Source organism: Rhinatrema bivittatum, chromosome 2 (assembly GCF_901001135.1).
Source record: "Rhinatrema bivittatum chromosome 2, aRhiBiv1.1, whole genome shotgun sequence".
NCBI lineage: Eukaryota > Metazoa > Chordata > Amphibia > Gymnophiona > Rhinatrematidae > Rhinatrema > Rhinatrema bivittatum.
Window position 1 is genome coordinate 124,001,105 of NC_042616.1, and position 24,894 is coordinate 124,025,998.

Below are 24,894 nucleotides of genomic sequence, written 5' to 3' on the forward strand. Positions count from 1 at the left end.
GACAAAATGTAAACTCCTTGAAGTGGGCATCTGCTGCTTAAACAGTATGCCAAAGTTGGGATGCACACCACCAGCATACTGATAAGCTCTCGGGGCAGACACTTTTAGTTTACGCTGGAAACTAAACTCCTGGGTCCGAGATGGAGTAAGCTCACATTTCTGCTTGCCAAAGTTATTTTATTGCTGTGCCCAGTGTGGTAGAAGGAGCTAGACACGATTACACTGAGGCACAATAGTATAAAATGGCCACCAGAAATGAGTTATTTTATTTTTGCTCTGACCCATTGACATCGGTGGGACTGTCTGTTAATGGGGTGCCGGAGTTAGACTGTCATCTCCTCCGGGCCAAGGACGCCGGGTTCATCTTCGGTTTCTGCATCATGGAAAGACCAGGCTGAGCATCGAGGGAAGCCTAAGAAGCATCAGCACCAGTCCCTGATGATGCCAGGCATGGGGACCCCACGGCGAGGAGGGCCCCATCCTCTATCTGTGCTGGGGGTCCACGACGGTCTCCACCGGACCTAGTGCCAGTTGCAGATTCATCTCGTGGGTCCAAAGAAGATCTGGCCACCCTTCCTTCTTCCCAGTCAGTGTTGGCATTGGCAACGTTTGAGGAGGAGCTGGAGTGTCCAGCTGGCGGTGGATCGGGCACTTTAGGGCATCAGGCCTGTGGCACTGAAGGCACCAGAGCTGATGCTGCCCATCATCCTAACACTACTTGAAGCTCAGTGTGCTCATCAGTGTGTTACTGGCCCAGTTGGAGCCAGTTCCCAGGACGGCACTGGTGCTTGGCAGGGCAAAGAGGCCTTCCCCTACTGATGTGGTTGTTGCTGGTTCTTCGAGTAAGCTCCATTGAGGCCAGCAGCGATGCCTGTAGTTCCCCGCCCAGATCTGCTGGTTCCTGCACTCTGGACGAAGGCCGAGCACCTAGGGCCCCATCCCTTGTAGCATACTTTGAGGATGAGGGTCTCTATGACCCCTGGGGGGATGATTAGACTGAGTCCTCAGAGATCTCTGGTCAGACCCTTCTCCTCCAGATGAGTGGAGGAAGTCCCCGTCTGAGGACTTGACCTCTGCAGGGTTTGTGAGGGTGATGGCGGAAGCCATCTCGTTTCAACTTTTAACAGAGGAGGATGCCAGGCACAAAATACTTGAGATCCTCCAGTTCGTAGAGTCTGCTAAGGAGGTTGTGGCCGTCCCGGTACACACTATCCTTAAGGAGTTGCTGAGTATATGGGAACACCCCCCCTCAGTGTCTCCCATTAACAAGAAGGCAGATGGGGTCTACCTCATCTAGAAGGCTGCCGGATTCAATAAGTCAACTGCCTCACCAGTTGGTGGTGGTCGTATTCCACTCTCGAGTGCCAAGCATGCTCAAACCCATTCTTCTGTGCCCCTGGGCAAGGACCACAGAGTGGATGCTTTTGGGAGGAAAGGGTTCCAAGATGCCATGCTTATTGCCCACATCACTGCCTACCAGTTCTTCATGAGCCAGTACTTACATTTGGAAACAGGTGTTGGAGGTGGCTGAGCAGCTGCCTCAGCAGCAAGACACCCTCATGTCGCTGGTGCACAAGGTCTGTAGTGTGGAAAACATGAGGTCTGTGCTGCCTTTTTCGAAACTGCATTGAGAATATCTGCAGTGGGAATCAGCACCCACAGAATGACATGGCTGTGGGCCTCAGATCTTTGACTGGTGGTACAGGAACGCCTCGCTGACGTACCGTGTACTGGAGAGAATCTCTTTGGAGATAGGGTGAGGGATGCTGTGGCCCAGCTTCAGGATCACCATGAGACCCTCCAACAACTCTCCGCCAGTACCTCAGATCTGTCCTCATCCAGGAGGACGTTGAGACCGGGGCTAAGGAAGTCTTTTTCACCAAAGGAAGTACTATCCTCTGGCTCCCGTGGCTGCTCAGGCAGCAGAGAGCCCTCAATTCCTGCCCAGCCCCTCAGTCATCTCTGATGATAGGGTTTTGACTGGGCCATGGGGAGCGTAAGCCAGTTGCATATACCCGGGACAAGGAACCTTCCAGTCAGAGGCAGGCTGTGATTCTTTGTGATCTAGAGGCCCACTGTAACCTTGGACCAGTGGGTTCTGTCCGTCCATCTAGGGTACCAATTGAATTTATTGGGTATCCTGCCAACTTGACTTCTGTGCCCGTATTGGGGACCAGTAGCACTTCAGGAGGTATTAAAAGCAGAACTCTCCTCCCTCTTAACGGCCAGAGTAATCGAGCTCATATGACTAGGGCAAAGAGGGTGAAGATTCTACTCCAGGTACTTCCTGATTCCAAAGAAAACAGGAGGACTCCATCCTTTCCTAGACCTAAGGGCCTTGAACAAGTTTCTAAAAAAAAAAGAAAAGTTCAAGATGGTTTCCCTGGGCATCTTGATCACCCTTTTATTAAAAAAAAAAAAAAAAAAAAAAAGGGACTGGCTATGATCCCTCAACTTCAAGGATGCATGTACTCATATCGAAATCTTCCCAGTCAGAGGAAGTATATCAGATTTGTAGTGGGAACACAGCACTTCCTGTACCAGGTGCAGCCGTTTGGGCTCAAGCCCAACCCAGAGATCTTAACAAAATGTCTAGCCATGGTGGTGGCGCACCTCCGCAGACTGGGAGTGCATGTCTTCCTGTATCTTGACGATTGGCTGGTCAACAGCATGTCTCAGGCAGGGGCCGTCAAATCCATGTGTGTGACCCATTCTGGTATTGAAGTCACTAGGGTTCGTTCTCAATTATTAAAGTCCCATCTCAGCCAGCCACCTCAGTTGAACTTCATAGGAGTCCTGCTAAACATGGCTCAGGCCAAGAACTTTCTGCCTTGCCAGAGGGCCGTCGCCATGGAGACCATTGCAGCATAGATTCAGCAGTGCCAGCAGGTGTTAGCCTGGCACATTTTGAGGCTGTTAAGCCATATGGCCATAATCCATGTTATTCCCTTGGCTCATCTACACATGCACAGTGTCTGATGGACCCTGAGGTCACAGTGGCGCCAGGCAACTCAGAACCTCCAGGATTGCATCCAAGTCACCCTGTCTCTCCGGGATTCATTGTCCTAGTGGCGGGTTCTTTCTAATCTAGAACAGGGGATCTTATTTGAGTCTCCCTACTCAAATTGTCCTAAACATGGATGAATCTACCCTAGACTGGGGAGCTCATGTAGATAGACTCTGTACCCAGGGTCTTTGGTCCACTAGGAACATTCATGTTAAATCAACTTCCTATAGCTTCCGGCAATCAGGAATATGCTATGGGCTTTCAGAGAGAGAGGCTGTCCAACAAAATTGTCCTGATCCAGACTGACAACCAGGTAGCTATATGGTATGTCAACAAGCAGGGAGGCATGGTATCGTACCTTCTATGTCTGGAAGTGGTTCAGATATGTTCATGGTCCCTGTCCCATGGGATGGTGGTCAGGGCCATGTACTTAGCTGGGATGGAGAATGTGGTAGTGGACATGCTGAGTCGAGTCTTCAGACCCCACTAGTGGTCTCTGGACCCAGAGGGTAGTGAATTGGATATTCTGTCTTTGGGAGTGCCCAGATGTAGATTTGTTCATATCCCCTTGCAACAAGAAGTTGCCTCTGTTCTGTTGCCTGCACAGGACGGATGGCAAACCAGCCTCGGACGCCCTCACCCATCATTGGGGCAAGGGTCTTCTGTACATGTATCCTCAGATTCCCATAGTGGTGAAGACTCTTGAAGCTTTGTGAGGACAATGGGACTATGATTCTCATAGCTGCTCATTGGCCGAGACAGGTCTGGTTTCCACTCCTTCGGGAGTTGTCCATCCAGAGACTGATAAGTCTTGGGACTTCACCAGCTCTTATTGCGCAAGACCAAGGCAGACTGTGGCATCCCAATCTCTAGGCCCTGTTCACAGACTGGATGTTGAGAGGTTAATCCTGCAGGAGCTTGACTTTTCAGTGGATGTGCCTTGGGTCCTTGTGGTTTCTAGAAAACCTTCCACTAGAAAGTCCTATGGACTGAGGTGGAGGAGGGTTTCTGTGTGGCGTGAGCAGATGGCCTTAGATCAGTTCTTCTGCCCCGCACAAAAACTGCTTGATTACCTTCTACACCTTTCAGAGGCTGGCTTAAAAACCAACTCTGTTAAGAGTTCATCATGGTGCAGTTGGCGCACACCACCAAGGCATAGATGGTACGCCCATCTCTGTACAGCCTATAGTTGTATGTTTCATGCGGGACCTCAATGTGGTGCTAGCTCAGCTGTTGAAAGCTCCTTTTGAGCTGCTATGCACCTGTGAACTGAAGTACCTGACCTAGGTCATCATATTTTTTGGTGGTGGTCTCTTCAGCGTGCAGGGCCAGCAAGCTCCAGGCCTTAGTGACTTATCCTCCTTATGATAGGTTGGTCTTGTGTACGCACCCTAAGTTCCTGCCTAAAGTGGTGATAGATTTCCATCTTAGTCATTCATCCTGCCAATAATTTTTCCCAAGCCCCATTTGCACCAAAGTGAATGAGTACTGCATGGTTTGGACTGCAAGCGATCCTTCTTCTGTCTGGGGTATACAGAAGCCCATAGACAGTCCACCCAACTTCTTGTTTCTTTTGATAAGAATAGGTTGGGCATTGCTATTGCCAAACCGACAATATCCAGTTAGCTAGTAGAGTGTATCTCTTTCTGTTATGCCTAGGAGGACTGCATCTTGGGGGGGGGTTATGTCAAGCCTCATTCTGTCAGAGCCATGGCAGTGTTCGTGGTCATAGAAACATAGAAATGACGGCAGAAGAAGACCAAATGGCCCATCTAGTCTGCCCAGCAAGCCCAGCAAGCTTCACACATATTTTCTCTCATACTTGTGAGCAGTTCCCGTGAGATCTGCAAGGCTACGATGTGGCATTCTCATCTCACTATTGTCTGGGTAGGAATGGCTGGCGTGACAGTTTCGGCCAGTCGGTCCTTCGGAATATGTTTGAGGTGTCAAATCCAACTCTCTCCCTGCTTAGGGCCCATTGTTTGGGTTCAGGTTGTCTTCCCCCTTCTGTTACCAACTACACTGTGCTTTGTGCCTGTTGGCACCTGTTGAGTGTCTGTTGGTCCCCTTTTGTGTTGGGGAGTAGCCTGTAGCTTGGGATTCACTCATGTGTGAGGACTGCCATCTTGCTTGTCCTCTGAGAAGGCTTACCTGTAACAAGTGTTCTCAGAGGACAGCAGGATGTTAGACCTCACAAAACCTGCCCACCACCCTGTGGAGTTAAGATTAATATAAAAAAAAAAAAAGAGAAACCTAATTCTATGTTACGAGACTGAAGAGGGACACCGTATGGCTGAGTGATATAGAACCTGCTGGGCATGCTCAGTTCTATAAACTTTGACATGTTTTCCACATAGAGGCTCCATCTGATGTCAACCATTTATAAGGATTAACATCCTGCTGTCCTCTGAAAAGACCTGTTTACAGGTACATTAGCTTTCTAGTAATCTTGAGACTTAAAATGGAGACAAATTGTACGGTTATTTGTACTTTCTCTAATTCCCCTCCTCACTTAAGGAACTTTTTCCCAAGAGAGACTTACTTTGCTAATCTTCTTTAACTTAGGGAACTAGTAAAACATGTTTTAATATAGCTTTTATAAAGTAAGCCAGAAATTGTTTAGTTGTACAAAGATTTAATTTGTAGTTCATACATGTTGTTTTCTTTGCTCAATATATTGTATTGCTATTCTTTTCTTGTTTTTGCTTTTGACCTTTATTGTACTATGCTGCAAATTTTAGCATTTTTATATTACTGTTTTATCATTTTTCTGTTATTTTTGTTTTCTTATGTTGTAATTCACTTTGAGCTTTCATTGGTAAGGCAACTATAAATACAAAATAAAACACAAAATATATATTGAAAAATATTGGAGATTGAGTGGAACTTCTGGGAGAATCTATTTTGGTAGCTCCAAGTCCTGTCCTGGAGGCATAACTAACCAGTCTAGTTTTCTGAACAGCCACAATATGCATGATTATAGATTTCCATACACTGGATCTTCCATGGATGCAAAGCTTCATGCCATATCCATTATGTTCATCCTGAAAACCAGACTGGTTAGGTGTGCCTTCAGGATAGGTTTGGGATCAGAATTCTACGTTTTGAAATCATATACTTGCTGAATATTATAAATAAATAAATGAAATATTCTTGTTCTTGATAACTAATTTCAAGAAAGAATGCATCATGTATACAGGCTGTAAGAGAGTGATGCAGTTTGCAAGTTAAGCATGATTAAATTGGAGAGAGCGGCAGAGATGCATCTGCAGTTTATTTAGAGATGTTTGTCATGTGTAAAAGGCATCTGGCTATATAAAGCAGTATTGCAGTTTGTGTGAACACCAACCAAAAGCTGGTTATGTGAAACTTCTTTTTACTTTGGGTTAATATAAAGTGGGCAGCAAATAGTTGAGAGAGATTAAATGAATAAACTTATTATAAAACTCTTGCAAAAATCACAATAATGAAATGGTTCAGTGATGCATTTATTTTTTTTATTCTTAATCCAGGATGGCAAAATTATGGTTGCTACTGTGTCTTTTGTATGCCACATCCTGAGAAGCCAGATCACACTCTATTTTAAAGTTCATATACCAAGCTCCTGTTTCACTGCTAGCAGTAATTGCTGCCAAGTAGGAAAAAGTACCTGGAGACAGAGCAGTTTATAGAATATGATTTTCAGGCTAGTTTTTGAGCACTTCATGATTCCATAATTTGCATGTTAAACAGCATTTATTTCTAGTTTATGATCAGAGGTATGTTTCCACCAAGGTGCTGCTCTACTGGGCTGATAACAGAAAACAGCTGGAACAAGTGGGCTTTATGGTAAAGGAAGCTGTAGCTCTGCCAGACTTTATCCAACAGCAAAAAAGAAAAAATATCCAAAGCAGTTTTGAAAAGATTTGATTTGTGTGGTTAAGGCAGCTTTTCTCTTGCATTTGCTTCAACAGTTAAATAACCAAGGTGATATGATATATAGTGTTCTTGTTGCTCCTTTTAGAAATGCATTTTCCCTTCTTTCCTCTGTATTTTGTGTGTCCTAGCATTAACGGAAACTGACTAAGGCATAGGAGACTGCGGCAGAGGCCAGGGGCTACCCATATATGGAAAGGCACTGTGTGTGGAATCTCTGCCCAGACCTGCTTTCAACTGAAAGATGCATTTCCTCAGGAATGCTTATGTTCCAAGCCATTTTAGTCAGTGTGTCAAGGGTTTGCTGCACTCTTATTTATTTTAGTCTACTCAGATCTGTAATGCATACAGTGTGAAGTTGCCCTAAAAAGGTGAATTGTTTATAATTGATCTAAATGACCAGTCAGTTTGAAAGATTACAGCAATCTTGTACTAAATAGCATAATGCAATTTTACTGCATTTACTTGCCAGAAAGATAGATTGTGTTCAAATTGTAGGCTGTTCTTATTTTTAACAAGTTTGGATAGACTGAAAAAAAGATATAATCATTACTGTTTAGTTTTTAAAAACTGGCTGGTAAACCAGAGAAGCCACATGGATAGTATAGTGATTATTGTAGCATTAGAATTTTTCTTATTGTCAAGCTTTTTTTTAGCAATTTTTGCCTCTGTAGATTTCTAGAACTAGTCTGTTGTGTGCCACAGAATTTGAAGTTAGAATTACTAATAGTTTTGTATGATTGCTTTCTTAATATTCTACTTGTTTCATAATTTATAAATGCCAGTATGTGCATTATTATACAAGATAAACTGACATGAAGCCAAAGAGATTACAATATAGGTTTTGAACACAGTATGGGTTAATTGACTTGTTTTAGCTTACTTAAGAGGCAAAATTGAACTGAAATCTCTAGGATTTAAAAGTGTGTGCCAGCCACTAGTTGTCATCTTATGTGGTTAGTAATCATAACAAAAAAAACTGCCAGAATCTGATATGCAGTGTCTCGTGTAATACTCCTGGGAGAATTCTGAGCAAAATAATTTAAATTTCCTAGCATGTAGCCCAGATGGACTTAGAAGAGCACATAACCCATTGGTCCTGTTAGCAGATGAAGACGAAGTCAGGTTTCAAAGCTGATGTCACTCTGCGGTGACCTCAGCCATTCAGTATCTCTCCATCTCCTTAGGAGATGTGGACGCTATCCCCTTCTAGCACGGTGTTAGCAGAATTGCAGCACTAATCCAAAGGAAGAAGTTTTTACCTTCACATTTAAAGGAAGATAGAGCCCCGCCCTTGCGGTGATGCCAAAGGGTCCATCCCCCAGTTGAGAATTCCTGAGGTGATTTTCGAGATCCCTCAGAGGTGTGCCTTGGTCCGGCAGCCGGCTCCCACATGGATTTAACTGCTGAAGCCGCTGAAAGGCAGCGGGTGCAGAAGCTGAGCACAGTGGTGAAGGCCAAAGCCCTCTCCCCCGCAGCTGGAGACAGTCTCTGTACTCAGCCAGTGAGTGCTGAGACCAGGTAAGTAGAGAAGAACTCCTCTAATCCAGAGAAGTGGAAGGGCTCCTTTTCAGCATTGTTCCCGATCTCCGTTTGGGCGAGGGAAGGGGGTTCCGAGTGGGTTAAGCGGCCCCCCCTGATGGGCTAAGCCCCATTTTCGGCTCGGTGGACTCTTCACATGGAGATCCACAGCGGCACCATCTTGCGTGCGGTTTGGTGCGGTGCCATTTTCCCCCTTCAGCCATCGATACGCGCGGTGCGGGCCAGCCCTCTGTGCGTCTAATGTGCGTGCATAACCGTGCATATAGCTGTGCGCATAACGGTACGAATAAGTGCGCATAACAGGCTGCTTAGTTCTACATGCGCCAAGGCGAGTCTTGTGCATGCTCAAGCAGCATTAACCAACTAAACACACAAGCTATAGAGATTATGGCCCCGGCAGCAAAGAAGTTCAGACACTTCCTTTGCGCTGACTGCACAGTCTGACCTGGAATCCTGCCTGTGTCAGCACTGAGAGGAAGCCCAGGGAGGACTGGTCTCTCAGAACTTTTCCAAGTCCGGTCCATCCCAGTCGGAGGATGGGTCAGCCACGACCTGGTCTGACAGCACTCCTGGACCTGAGCAATTCCAGGGCTGCGTCCTCCCTGAAGAGGGCAGATGAACAGCCCCTACCTCAGTTCTTCCAGAACCAAATATGGACCCGGTGGCCTTCTCTTGGTTGGAATTTTTCCGGGGCCTTCAAGCCTTTGTTCAGGTGCAGTCAGACCCTGCCCCGGACCAGGCAGTACCCCAGCTGGGAAGGCCTTGCCCTCCCAGTGTTGACAGCAGGCCTCTGGACATGCCTCGCCTCACCAAGGCTATCCTTGATAGGGACCCAGACACCACAGACGACAGTGGGTATTCCTTGAAGGACTGGGAAATCCCCCAGGCCTGGAATCATACTGGACCATGCTCCGACTTTTCCACAGAGATGAATTACCGGCCTTAGTCTCCCAGACCCTGAAGACTCTGGGAATTCTGGGCATGTCGGAGCCAAAGAACAACCCCATCCTGGTGTGTCTACAGAAAGCCTCTTGCTATTTCCTGATGCTAGAAGCCATCCAGGAGTTGATTGACCTGGATTAGGATGCCCCAGAGACAAGTTTTATAAGAGGTCGGGCCTTGGAAGGCCTTGAGCCCTCTGGACCCAGTAGTCAAGGAAAGTCTGTGTTTCCCAAAAGTGGACGCCATGGTCTGCACCATCTCGAAGCGAACTATCATCCAAGTAGAGGGAGGAGCAATCTTGAAGGATGCTCAAGATAAGCGGTTGGAATCCATCCTTAAGCAAGCCTTTGATGCGACTACAATGACACCTCAGATTGCTTCCTGCTGTGCCCTGGTGGCTCGCTCGTGCCTGCTTCTGTCGAGAGAAGGCAGATGGCTCAGGGGTGCTCACGGAGAGGCCATCGAACCCGCCGTAGCCTTCCTGGCGGATGCAAGCCTGTCCTGGTGCGTACCTCGGCCACAGTAGCATCCTCTGTGGTGGCAGCCAGAAGGCAGCTATGGTTGCGAAACTGGTCAGCAGACGCAACTTCTAAGGCGAACCTCACAAAGATGCCCTTTAAAGGTTCCCTCCTATTCGGAAGCGAATTGGAAAAGCTAGCCAGTAAGTGGGGTGAATCGCCAGTGTTCAGACTACCAGAAGACAAGAAGAGGCAGCGCCTCTCACCCATGAGGCACCGGTTCAGGGGCTCCCAGCACGTCCAGGCCTATAGAAACACATCATTTCAGTTATCTCGGCCCTCGAGAAGGTCTGTCCTTTCGGAACAGACATCCACAATCCAGTGGGAGCACTGAGAGGAGAAGATCACGTTGCTGGTGGCTGTGTGTTTGTGCTTTTAATAGGCAGCGAATAAAACAAGTTTATTTTTTATTTTATAACTTTTATATACCGGCATTCGTAAAAAAAACATCATGTCGGTTTACATGTAACTGAGAAAGGAAATTACAATGATAGGTGGAGGAAAGATAGATAGTTAAGAGGTAAGTTAACTTTACTGTGGTGCCAACGTGCGTCACAGTTAAACGAGATTACATGTAATAAACCATATTAGACAAAATTAGACATATAATAAATATAATAAACCATATAATAAACCATGTTAGACATGTTAGACATATTAGACATATTAGACAGTATATATACATATAATAAACCATATTAGACAAAATTAGACAGTATTAGACAAAGTTAGACAGAAATTAATTATGTACAAGTTAGATTTGTATTCTTAAATAGTCAGTAGGGCAGCTAGTAAGCAAGTTGGTGTTTGTATATAAAAAAAAAAAGGGTAGCCAGAAGCTAGAAATAAGCTAGGAGCAGTGTATACCTAAGTAAAAAGGCTGAAAAGTTCACTTACTCACCTTGGAAAGGTGTTAAGGTAGGGTGATTTGGTTTGATTAGGTACCAACATTTGTTAATCAAGAGAGCAGTGAGTCACTCTGGCTGACTAACTGAAGTTAGACTGTTTGTATTTCCCAACCCACCCACCCCTAGCTCATCCTTTAATTTGTAGGCAGGTGTCACTTTCACAAAAAAACAAACCTTGAGTTTGATCATTCCTCTGTAGGCCACTACCAGACATTTAGTGAATTCACTAATACATTTATTCGCTTTTTTATACCGAAATTTAGCTATAAGCCTTCATTCCGGTTTACAGATATAACAACTTATTTAAAAGGACATTAGACGCATTCCTACTCCCATAGCAACCTAAAACTTAACTGGGAACTGAACTAATTTGAGATGAAGCAGCAAGAGGGGGGCTTCCCAGTCTTTTGCATCTAGTGTCACGTATGATTTTTTACCCGCCGGTGAGAAATTGTACATGTGCATGCGATGCAAAGAGCTCCTGGCTCTCAGAGAACGAGTCCGATCTCTGGAGGCTAGAGTGGCAGACCTGGAGGAGCTGAGGCAGACAGAGGTATATAGATGAGGCCTTCAGGGAAATAGCCAAGTCCCAACTTCACACTGGCAGCCCTGGTGCTGCCTTGAAGGAAGAAGTTTTCATGATTGGAGAGCATCAACCTGGTGCAGCAGGAAAGGATCCTGTAGCAAGGACCTGCTCTCCAGGTGGTTCATTGTCCTTTCGCATAGAGGATATCTCTCCAAGGCCTACTACTCAGGAGGGAAGGGTTAGGTTGGCCATCATAGTTGCTGATTCAATTATTAGGAATGTAGACAGCCGGGTGGCTGGTGGGCGTGAGGATCGCCTGGTAACATGCCTACCTGGTGCAAAGGTGGCGGACCTCACGCGTCACCTAGATAGGATTTTAGACAGTACTGGGGAGGAGCCGGCTGTCGTGGTACATGTGGGCACCAACCACATAGGAAAATGTGGGAGGGAAGTTCTGGAAACCAAATTTAGGCTCTTAGGTAGAAAGGTTAAATCCAGAACCTCCAGGGTAGCATTCTCTGAAATGCTCCCTGTTCCATGCGCAGGTCCCCAGAGACAGGCAGAAATCCGGAGTCTCAATGCGTGGATGAGATGATGGTGCAAGAGGGATTCGGGAACCTTTTGGGGAAGGGGGAGTCTCTTCCGAAGGGATGAGCTCCACCTTAACCAGGGTGGAACCAGACTGCTGGCGCTAACCTTTAAAAAGGAGAGAGAGCAGCTTTTAAACTAGAACAAAGGGGAAAGTTGACAGTCGCTCAGCAGCGCATGGTTTGGAGGGAGGTATCTTCAAAGGATACTAATGAGGCATTAGAATTAGGGCATCCCGACACTGAGGTTCCAATAATAAGAAAAGTAGTCCAAGTGCCTGTAACTAAAAACTCACCTGAGCTAAAAAATTCTAACTTATCCATATCAATTAAAAATCAGAATGAAAATACAAACAAAAAACAAACTTTGAAATGTTTGTATGCTAATGCCAGAAGTCTAAGAAGTAAGATGGAAGAATTAGAATGTATAGCAGTGAATGATAACATAGACTTAATTGGCATATCAGAGACATGGTGAAAGGAGGACAACCAATGGGACCATGCTATACCGGGGTACAAATTATATCGCAATGACAGAGAGGAGCACCCGGGAGGCAGTGTAGCGCTTTGTCTGGGATAGCATAGAGTCCAACAGGATAAAGATCCTGCATGAGACTAAATGCACATTTGAATCTTTATGGGTAGAAATCCCTTGTGTGTTGGGGAAGACTATAGTGTTAGGAGTATACTATCATCCACCTTATCAAGATGGTGAGACACAGTGAAATGCTAAGAGAAATTAGGGAAGCTAACCAAATTGGTAATGCGGTAATAATGGGAGATTTCAATTACCCCAATATTGACTGGGTAAATGTATCATCGGTATATGCTAAAGAGAGAAAGCTCCTGGATGGAATAAATGACAGTTTTATGGAGCAATTAGTTCAGGAACCGACGAGAGGGAGCAATTTTAAATCTAATTCTCAGTGGAGCGCAGGATTTGGTGAGAGAGGAAACAGTGGTGGGGCCGCTTGGCAATAGTGATCATAATATGATCAAATTTGAATTAATGACTGGAAGGGGGACAGTAAGCAAATCCATGGCTCTCATGCTAAACTTTCAAAAGGGAAACTTTGATAAAATGAGAAAAATAGTTCGAGGAAAAACTGAAAGGAGCAGCTACAAAGGTAAAAAGTGTGAAAGAGGCATGGTCATTGTTAAAAAACAAAACAAAACAAAAAAAAAAACCCAACCAAACAAAAAAAAACCCCACCATCTTAGAAGCACTGTCCAGATGTATTCCACACGTTAAAGGTGGAAAGAAAGCAAAACGATTACCGGCATGGTTAAAAGGGGAGGTGAAGGAAGCTATTTTAGCTAACAGAAGAAAATAGGGTAATGCATAAGCGTTGGCAAGTTAAATGTAAGACATTGATAAGACAGGCTAAGAGAGAATTTGAAAAGAAGTTGGCTGTAGAGGCAAAAACTCACAGTAAAATCTTTTTAAAATATATCTGAAGCAGAAAGCCTGCGAGGGAGTCAGTTGGACCGTTAGATGATCGAGGGGTTAAAGGGGCACTTAGAGAAGATAAGGCCATCGCGGAAAGATTAAATGATTTCTTTGCTTCGGTGTTTACTGAAGAGGATGTTGGGGAGGTACCCGTACCAAAGAAGGTTTTCATGGGTAATGATTCAGATGGACAGAACGAAATCACGGTTAACCTAGAAGATATGGTAGGCCTGATTGACAAACTGAAGAGTAGTAAATCACCTGGACCGGATGGTATACACCCCAGAGTTCTGAAGGATCTCAAAAATGAAATTCAGACCTGTTAGTAAAAATTTGTAACCTATCATTAAAATCATCCATTGTACCTGAAGACTGGAGGGTGGCTAATGCAACCCCAATATTTAAAAAGGGCTCCAGGGGCGATCCGGGAAACTACAGACCGGTTAGCCCGACTTCAGTGCCAGGAAAAATAGTGGAAATTGTTCTAAATATCAAAATCATAGAACATATAGAAAGACATGGTTTAATGGAACAAAGTCAACATGGCTTTACCTAAGGCAAGTCTTGCCTCACAAATCTGCTTCACTTTTTTTGAAGGAGTTAATAAACATGTAGATAAAGGTGAACCAGTAGATGTAGTGTATTTGTATTTTCAGAAGGCGTTTGACAAAGTTCCTCATAAGAGGCTGCTAGGAAAAGTAAAAAGTCATGGGATAGGTGGCGATGTCCTTTCGTGGATTACAAACTGGCTAAAAGATAGGAAACAGAGTAGGAGTTCATGGACAATTTTCTCAGTGGAAGGGAGTGGGCAGTGGAGTGCCTCAGGGATCTGTATTGGAAAGAAATATGAGTTAGGTAATCAAATTTGCAGATACAAAATTGTTCAGAGTAGTTAAATCACAAGCAGATTGATAAATTGCAGGAAGACCGTGTGAGACTGGAAAAGTGGGCATCGAAATGGCAGATGAAATTTAATATGGATAAGTGCAAGGTGATGCATATAGGGAAAAATAACTTATGCTATAGTTACACAATGTTAGGTTCCATATTAGGTGCTACCACCCAAGAAAGAGATCTAGGCGTCATAGTGGATAACATATTGAAATCGTTGGTTCAGTGTGCTGCGGCAGTCAAAAAAGCAAATAGAATATTGGGAATTATTAGAAAGAGAATGGTGAATAAAACAGAAAATGTTGTTATGCCTCTATCGCTCCATGGTGAGACCGCACCTTGAATACCGTGTAAAATTCTGGTCGCCGCATCTCAAAAAAGATAGTTGCGATGGAGAAGGTACAGAGAAGGGCAACCAAAATGATAAAGGGAATGGAACAGCTCCCCTCTGAGGAAAGACTAAAGAGATTAGGACTTTCAGCTTGGAGAAGAGACTGCTGAGGGGGGGATATGATAGAGGTGTTTAAAATCATGAGAGGTCTAGAATGGGTAAACGTGAATCTGTTATTTACTCTTTTGGATAATAGACTAGGGGGCACTCCATGAAGTTAGCATGTGGCACATTTAAAACTAATCGGAGAAAGTTCTTTTTCACTCAGCGCACAATTAAACTCTGGAATTTGTTGCCAGAGGATGTGGTTAGTGCAGTTAGTGTAGCTGTGTTTAAAAAAGGATTGGATAAGTTCTTGGAGGAGAAGTCCATTATCTGCTATTAATTAAGTTGACTTAGAAAATAGCTACTGCTAGTACTAGCAACAGTAACTTGGAATAGACTTCGTTTTTGGGTACTTGCCAGGTTCTTATGGCCTGGATTGGCCACTGTTGGGAACAGGATACTGGGCTTGATGGACCCTTGGTCTGACCCAATATGGCATGTTCTTAACCAAAAAGAGGAACAGGTTTGGGCTCAGGCGCTGTCCTATCAGGAACAGTTCCTTCGATTTACTCCAGAAACGGTATAGCTTTACCCCATCCCCTCCTTCTTACCAAAGGTAGTGTCGGAATTCCACCTGAACCAATCCATTTCCTTACCATCCCCGGATAGCCATCTGTAGACATTTGGTACGATATCTGGAACATTCAGAACCAGTGCGCAAGACCAGATTGCTTGTTTTGTTCTTCATAGGGGAAAGAAACGGGGCGAAGCAGCTTCACAAGCTACTATAGCTCGCTGGATCAAGGAAGTAATCAAGGCAGCTTATGTAGAGGCAAGGAAGCCTTTATCTCTCCAGGTCAAAGCTCATTCTTCCAAGGCCTAGGCAGAAGCTAAGCTGCTGTCTCCTGCCAACATCTGTCGAGCAGCAACGTAGTCCTCCTTACACACCACCTGCAGGTTCTACCACCCGAGAGGACGCAGCCTTTGCAAGGGCAGTGCTAACCGGATCGCGGGCAGCCTCCCGCCTTGTTCAGGAGTAGCTTTTGTACATCCCATTGGTCCTGAATCCATCTGGCTACATGCTAGGAAATGGAGAAATTACTTACCTGATAATTTTGTTTTCCTTTGTGTGGACAGATGGACTCTGCATCCTGCCCACAGCTGCCCAGGTTAGGTACAAGGAATCGACCATGAGGTGAACCTCGATTCCACATGAATACGGGTAAGCTGTTGCCCTATCCCTAGTTCAGGGCACCTGTACTATTGCCGGGTTTCGGCGCTTATCTTGGTTGAGTACAGTTACGGTCTCCAGTCTTTTAACCAAGGTTTTTAATCAAGTTGTATCCAAATTCTAATCAAGTCCTTCATTATGTCCACAATGGCTTTTCGAAGAGAATACTGAATGGCGAGGTGACTGCAGAGGTGTATCTAGGGTGATATTGGCTTTGAAACCTGACTCAGTCTCCATCTGCTAACAGGGGAGCACATAAACTATTGGTCCTGAGTCCATCTGTCTACACTAAGGAAAACGAAATTATCAGGTAAGTAATTCAATTCTGTGCACAAAAACACAAAATTCTGCATACTTTATATTCAAAATAATACAATATACATGACACTTTAAGTAATTTAAAATGTCATATAGAAAAAAATTTGTAGTTAAAGATGCAGAATTTTAAATAGAGCACAATTTCCCTAGAAGTTCACTGAAAGTGTCCCCTCCACACACACTAGCCTCCCCTGGCCACTTTGCCCTAACTCCTTCACCTGCCAGTATCTCTCCCCTCCCCCTCTAGGCTCAACCCCTTCCACTCTATCTCTGCTCCCAGAATTTGACCCTTCTCTTAGGCCAAGCAGGATGGTAACCCTCACATAGGGGTGATATTATCAGATGGTGCCCAGCACAGAAACTTCTGTCAAAGTTTCTAGAACTCTGACTGGCACACTGAGCATGCCCAGCATGTTACTATCTGCGCGGCCACGTTGGGTCCCCCTTCAGTCTGTCTTCTGAGTTCTTCGTTTTTTTCCTTGTGATTTTTTCGCTGCCTTTGTGTGGGGTTCCCCTTTCTCATTCCCCCCAGTCAGTGGGGCGGCGCTATAAGTTCTCTGCGGTTGGTTCCGGACGTCTTTTGATGTTTGTGTGCGCCCTGCACCATCCGCTTGTCGACTCAAGGCTTGGCCTCCTCCCGTTTCCATCCATGCCCCTAGTGCCCACAGACCATGTCTTTGACTGATCCGCATGATGTCCGGGGTGGGCATCCGCTTTTACAACCAGATGACTCCCAAGGAGTTGGGTTTCATTTTGTTTTATTTTTGTAATTCTCTGTAATAAGATTGAGGGGGGGACCCCACAGGGCCATGCACATAGTGGCTTGCTGGGCATGCTCAGTGTGCCAGTCAAAGTTCTAGAAACTTTGACAGAAGTTTCTGTGCTGGGCTCCATCTGATGACACCCATATACTAATATCCTGCTGTCCTGGGGAGAACACCTGTTACAGGTAAGCAACTCTGTTCTTTCTCAGAACTACCCCTCCCACAGGCTCCCTCTAGTGCACATACGTACCCTCTCATATAGGCTCCCTCTCTCTCGCACGCACACGTCCCTCTCACCACCCCCCGGACTTGCAGACTTACACGCACTCTTATTGGGGCCTGCTCCGCTTGTAGCATGCTGGGACCTTCATCTTTGCTCGCGGCATGCCAGGGCCGCCTCCATCTTTGCCAAATTCTGCACAGAAAATGTCACTTCTGCGCATTGAGGAATTCTGCGCTCCGCAGTGGTACAGAATTTCCCCAGGACTAATGTAAAGACTTACCATGCTCTGTATATACTTCTAGCCAAGTGTCTTTCTTTACAAAGAAAGGGCTAAACATTTTTAAATCTCCTCTTGGTCTGTGGAAGCAGAAAAGAAACATGCAAAATATTGTTCCCAGTAATTCCTCCCATTTACCTCTCTATATAGTGCTAAAATGCTTTCCTGTCAAGATAAACTAAGAGCTGCCAATTTATCTTTTTTTTTGTTTGTTTGGCTTGTGCCTTTATTAGTAGCTCTAAGTGAATCATATTCAGATACAGTAGGTATTTCCCTGTCCTCAGAGGGCTTTGCAGCAGGGTTAGGGAACTTTTCTGAAATGGTATACCGAAATTTAAATCTGGGGAAGGTAACTCTGGTCCTTGAATGCCGCAAGCGGGTCGGAAGGAGCAGATTAGCACCTGCCTCTGTCCACTCCACTGCTTCAGCTGCCACTGCCATGCCACTAAACACCTTCTGTAAAACTGATGGCATGTGCCAAACCCCGAGTTTGTACTTAATGCCATGGAGGGTGAAGTGACTAGCCCAAGATCACAAGGAGTGTCAATGGGATTTGAACTCTCACTCCCATGGTTCTCAGATTGTTGCTTTTACTACTAAGCTACTCCTACAGTCCTTAAATTAGCTCTTGCTTTCCTGTTTTCTAAGCTCCCATTTTGGGATTTGCTATCCTCCATTAATTAAAAAAAAAAAGAAAAAAAAAAAGATTGTGTGAACATTTCATGATGCCTGGTTTCTTCTTTAGTACAAATATTTGGAGACTTGCGTTATGTGAATGTGTAATAATCACATCATTAAACATTGGAGACATTTCTTATAACAAAGAAATGGAATCAGATGGTGATCAGAAGCACTAACCAATGGCAGGGCAGCATTAAAATGCTCAGTTACATCAGAATATGGGCTAGCATGTCTGAGATTTCAACTGAATTGTAGTGGCCTGTTTCCTTATAGAAAAATAAGAAGGGATTCTAAGTGCCAGAAGCCCCAAGGGCACATTAAAAGTTTGAGTGAGGAGAAATGCTCCCTCCAAGGAGTGACAAGGTGTGTGCAATTTATTTTTTGTGTCCAACAGTTTTTTGTTTTTAAACCAACAATTTAAGTGCCAGTATTAGCATTGCATTTTTGTATGTAGCACAAAGACAAATTTGTGAGCGACCATGCCTGTGAGCAATCTGAATGGATCAGTAATTGCTCACACACTCAGCTTAGAAGGAACTAATGGCCAGAAGTCACTGGACACACTGACAGAAATTTGAATGAAATTTTAGATTTAGTTCAAAAGTATGTGAGGAAATGGGGGTATGTGAGGAAATGGGATCATACATACTCCCTCTCAGTGGGGGACAGACATGATCTTATAAAAGTCAGTTTCCCTGTAGGACTCAAGACTAAAAAAAATAATCTTTATTTTTCAGATGGATTTTAAACTCCTTTTGTAGCTGGCTTAGTCATTTGTTCGGCTTGGTGTGGATTTGCTCAGCAAGGTAAATCACTTTTTTAATATTTCATTAAAAAAAAGCACTAGGATGGGGCCTTCTGTTTTATGCCAGTGCTGGAAACTTTTGAAATGTCAGTTATTAAATATCTTGCTTTACAGAACAAAATCTTTTTGAAAATTAATTTCAGAGGACAGCAGAATTTTTTTTGGTTAGTCTCCTGTAGGGCTATATTGACTACCTTCATTTATAGGACAACTGACACTAATTCACCCTAAACAAATGTATAAATATACAACTTGATGTCCAGAATTGTACTATCCTTAGGTATTATACTTAACATAAATACCTGGTATGTATTTATATTTGTATGTGTGATTTTATCCAATACTAATATTTAATATAGCTGAGATGTTGCCATTCGTTGGCCTGAAAAAAAAATCCTTTCAAAATTTATATTGTTTATAACCTTCTGAATTGTAAACTTGAGGCATTTTTATACATTTTTAACCAATTCAGTGATTTGTGTATAAGAATACAAAAATCTAATTCTTTTAAAAAGTTCCATTATGGTTTCAGATTTGGCTTATGTCAAATCTCTGCTCAGAAAGAACAACAATCTGATATGAAAAGCGCTAACTTAGCCCACTTTTCACCACCAGGCTGCATCAGTGCTTAAATTGTTAGTAGGCAGTCCCATTTTGACACTGTGTGCAGTTTATCAAGGCTTTAAAAAAAATAAAAAAAATAAGTGAAGCCCAGGTGCAGCATCATGGCGCAATATGGGCCACATTGGCATTTTTCCTCTAGTACTGTTGTCAAACTTGGCACAGACATTTTCAGTGTTAACATACATTTTGACACCTAAAAAGCTGAAATCAGGAATGACATCAATTATTTCTGAATATGAATCATACGCCACATCTTGTTATCCTAAGCAGGAATCCTATGCTTTAGTAAAGAGGTCTGGCTAGAGTCCACAGTTTATATGAAGGATATTTCATCGATGATGCTACTTCTTCTGATCACCCAGTGTTATAAAGATTCACTTCTCAGATTGAATGACAATCTTTAGTCCATCCAGATGCACCTTTGGCGTCCTCTCGTTTTCTGGTAACACAAGTCTGCATCACCTCTTCAGGGAGACAGTGATCCAGAAAATTAGTTTGCAATCTTTTTGTGGTGTATCCTCCTACTACTGACTGGATTAGTCTCCAGGGTTTCCTCCAGAGTCATAACCTGAGATGCCTAGGTATAGATCACCCCCATAAGATTTAACTTACAAACGGCTCGATCCAGTAAGGCCGCGGTAAAAACAGTGCGGTAGTGTCAGGCGCACCCTTCCTCCCCGCACGCACAGTTCTCTTCACTAACTCCCCGATACTCTCCTCTAATCGCATGCAAATGCATGCCGGGGCTTTAAAGCGGTAGGGAAGGGTTATGGCCGCGTAACCCATTTTACTGTATAGGCGCTTAATACAGCGCCTATACAGTAACCTGGGTGCGCTGGTACCTGTCATTTCAAATGACATTTGAAATGACAGGCACCAGGAAGTGTAAAAATCAAAATTTGTAAATACCTGTCGGAGGGCCGCGTGGGTCCAGGCGGCCGGCGGGATCCGGGGGGCCGGTGGTCGCGTGTTAAATCTAGGCCGCGGGCGGGTGGGTGCGGCGGCAGCGGCGGCGGGGGGACACGCGTTAGTTCGAGACGGCCGGCGGGTGGTCGCGTGTTAAATCTAGGCCGCGGGCGGGTGGGCGCGGCGGCAGCGGCGGCGGGGGGACACGCGTTAGTTCGAGACGGCCGGCGGGTGGTCGCGTGTTAAATCTAGGCCGGGTCCGCACAGGCGCACATTCATTCATTCACTGCTGGTGGGGGCTGCCGGAGAGGCAACCCCCACCGGCAGTGAATGAATTCATTCATCCAGGCGGAGGAGCCGGCTGCTTTCGCCACCGGCTCCTCCGCCTGGATGAATGAATGCGCGCCTGTGCGACCCCTGCGTTTCGGCGCTCAAGGCGTGACGTCACGGCATGTGACTGCCTTGAGCGCCGAAACGCAGGGGTCGCACAGGCGCGCATTCATTCACTGCCGGTGGGGGCTGCCGGAGTGGCAACCCCCACCGGCAGTGAATGAATTCATTCATCCAGGCGGAGGAGCCGGCTGCTTTCGCCACCGGCTCCTCCGCCTGGATGAATGAATGCGCGCCTGTGCGACCCCTGCGTTTCGGCGCTCAAGGCGTGACGTCACGGCATGTGACTGCCTTGAGCGCCGAAACGCAGGGGTCGCACAGACGCGCATTCATTCATCCAGGCGGAGGAGCCGGCGGCTTTTCGCCGCCGGCTCCTCCGCCTGGATGAATGCGCGTCTGTGCGACCCGGCCTAGATTTAACACGCGACCACCCGCCGCCCGCCGGCTGTCTTGAACTAACGCGTGTCCCCCCGCCGCCGCTGCCGCCGCCGCCTGGAACAGGCGCCCACCCGCCCGCGGCCTAGATTTAACACGCGACCACCGGCTCCCCGGATCCCGCCGGCAGCCTGGACCGACGCGGCCCTCAGACAGGTATTTAAAATTTATTTTTTCTTCTGACAGGTTTTATGTGTCCCACATCATTACATTTTCTCGATCATCTCTGTATCGCTTTTTTTTTTAATTGTGTTTTATTGTTTTTGAGTGTCTTAAGCGGTGTCGATGGATTTGTTACTAGACTCACAGTCCTAACTCCTACTAGGGGGAGGCGGTAAACTAACACGTTACGGCCGCGGCAAAACAGTGCGTTACTAATGAGATAACTTGAGCGCGCGTTACGGTATCGGAGGGGAATAGCTAATTCCTTCATTATACAGCTAATTCGTTCATTTACATGCCGGGTGCGGGAAGGGTTACGCGTCTGTTTTAAGAAGCGCTACGGACGCGCGAAACTGGAAACTGTATCGCTGATTTGCCTTACGCGTCGGAATTGTGCGCAGGGAGCTCGTTACAGACGAGAAAACTTCAACTGAATGTTACTGTATCGAGCTGAAAGTGTTCATACAGAAAATGGTGCAATCCATACCTTTTTATGGTGGAGGAAGATTTTGGAATTCAACTGAAGACTTTCCAGAGGTTTTAAAATTATTTAAAAGCCCTAAAAACAATCTTCTGTAGTACCAGAATGTAGCTGAGCTATCAATGAAAAGGCATGAGCTAAAATAGACTTATCTACTGGTAAAACAGGAAACCATTCCAAGAAAATGTGGTCTTAGCCTTGCTTCCGCTATCAGAAGCATGAGGAATTTGATATGTTCCTTTTCCCCTGGGAATCTTCCAAGCAATGGGAATGAAGAACCAGTGCATTTATAAAGGGCTTGACTGAGTGATTCCAATATGAATTTGAAATGTGCATAATCTTCAGTCAAGATGCTGTACAGCTGGATTATTTCAAGGAGCCTTTGCTTGGGCTAAGGACAATTTTATTTAAGATTTTTGTTTCACTTTTCATACGGGTCGATACAGTAAGGCCGCGTTAGAGTGCGGCAGTGCCGGGCGCACCCTCGTTTGCCGCACGCACAGTTCTGATCACATACCGCTCGATACTCTATTTAAATTGCTTGCAAATGCAAGCCGCGTCTGCGAAGCGTTAGGCCCGCGCAACCCATTTTACTGTATAGGCGCTTAATACAACGCCTATACAGTATCCTGGGTGCGCTGGTACCTGTCATTTCAAATGACATTTGAAATGACAGGCACCAGGAAGTGGATCCCAACTTTAACCCATGAAAACCTAAAAACCGAAATCCCCTCCTCCCGAAGCGGCTCTACATGTGCCAACTTACCTTTTGTTGCTTTTCAGCCCCTTCCCTTCTCTGCCGCCCGCTGGAGGGGCAGCCGGCGGCGAAAGCGGCTCGCAGCGGCCCCCCCCCCGCGCAGGTCCCAGTTCTCCTGGCTCAGGAACAGCAGTACAATGGCCACCAGTTTAAGCAACTTGTCCAGTCTGGCACAAGTTTCCATATCCATTCCCCTTGTATTCACATTCTCCACCTGCAGCCACAGCTAGGGCTCCATCCACCCCAATCCTTCCTTCCTTCCTGGCTCGGCCAAATTGTGAAGCGGCTTGCAGCGTTCCCCCCCCCCCCCCCCCCCCCCCCCCCCCCCCCCCCCCCCCGCGCAGGTCCCGGTTCTCCTGGCTCGGCGTGAGGTGAGAGCCCACTGTTCTGTGCCCTCTCCGGCACGAGCGGAGCGAAGCGTTCTTTCATTGGCCTGAGCTCCCGTCGATTTGGGCGCTCCAGCCAATGAAAGCACATAGACGGGCGCGCGTTCCAAAGCAGAAGTCATTGAAAACATCCTAATCTTTTTAAGTCACTTTACAGGTAGGGACAATAAACTGTCTCTACTGTGCTAAACACAATTCTGTAGAGGGCATTTTCCAATGCAGTTTAAAATTCTTAGGACCCTTACCACCTAGCAATTTGAAACTCAGCATTAAAATTTTAAACTGAACCATACACCTCACCTGCAACCAGTAGTGGAGGAGCTGGTGTTCCCCATTTATGTAGTTACCGACATTACAACAACATAATTCCCCCATTTAGGAACTGCATTGGACTTGGCAGTACATAATCATACTCCCATATATAAATTGCACTCATAACACTGAGCAGTATCGCTGGTTCTTCTGCTGCAAGACTTTATCAGAAAAGATTAGGGACTACCCAGACAGGAAGTGTTCAGTGACCAAGGCTTCTGCAAAGCTGAACTGGCTAAGGGTGTGGTAGAACATGGTATCTGATGTAAATTCTGGTCATAAAATCATTAATTGTATAAAAGGTACCACTAAGTTAATCGATGCCATTTGAGAAGGACGTATAATATCAATGACTTTATGTTGCAATCTGTTGCGCTCTCTAAGTACGAATAGGGCAGTTTGTCTCCTCATGTCCATCCATCAGTGTCATTTCTTTCCACTGATGAGTATCTTTCACGGCACTGGATATGGCTTCAGCAAGATCCTGCATTGTGGGTAGATCTAAAAGTGTCATATGGTGTGCCAGTTATCACAATCTCAGGTCTGGTAGAATATCCCTATTTTGCTACGTAAACGCTGAACCGGCTGACTTGGGTACAGAAGGGAATTTAGGGCCTTCTGGGTGATCCATTCCTCCTCTACCCCTGCAGGAAGCTGCTCAGTGACTCAAATTTACATGTTTGTCTAAATTGTGCCTACCACAGTGCCTCATGGTCAGTCACAGGTGTAGTGTTAATTCTGTTATGTTTATGTCACTTCAAATGTGTGTTTTGCCATGATATGACTATATAGAGGGTGTTCTGTGTTTGCCATTTCCACTCTGTGGTCATGACTCTTCAGATGTGTAGTTAGGTTATTCCAGTAAGGTTATATAAGCTGTTGAGGTTGATTTAAGGCAGTCTGTTATAATTTGGCAGCTTTCATTCAGCACTGAGGTGTGTGTTTTTGTTTTGTTTTTTTTTAAATTGATGAATGGGTAGAAAATTCCCATATTGGATAAGCATAGGCACTGGAGTAACAGAGCAAGCCAATAGTCCTTATAGCTAGGTATGCTCCCCATTTTGAGTATCCAAGCTTATGGATGATGGTTCAGGTACTGAACACCAATTTTTTTTTCTATGTGAATCTCGAAGTAATGAAGTAAATTTCTGGGGGCGCTTCCTTTTAACAGCCTCAGATTTGTTGGTAATTATTTCTAGTTGGTCTGGTTTACTTTTATACCCTAAGCAACAATACTCTGGAAAGGGAGCTACATTAAACTGCATATCTCATAGATTTATAAATACATATTGTAGTATGAAGAAAGACATACTTCTGAGCAACAAGTGAGTAAGCAAATAGGGACTACAAATAAGGATTCGGAGGGTGAAGTTAGAAGTTAGGTTCCACAGATTAGCTAATTTTACTTGTAGATAGTTGA

General features: G+C 45.2%; 1 protein-coding gene across 3 annotated transcripts in view; it reads left to right on the forward strand.

Annotated features, from left to right (window-relative positions):
• Positions 1 to 24,894, forward strand: part of ITGB1 (integrin subunit beta 1) — a 229,203-nt gene that overhangs the window by 49,602 nt on the left and 154,707 nt on the right. For all 3 annotated transcript variants that reach the window (XM_029588582.1, XM_029588585.1, XM_029588584.1), the window contains one exon: positions 18,954 to 19,022. The gene's annotated coding sequence lies outside the window, so the exon portion shown is untranslated. The remainder of the gene's footprint in view (positions 1 to 18,953; positions 19,023 to 24,894) is intronic.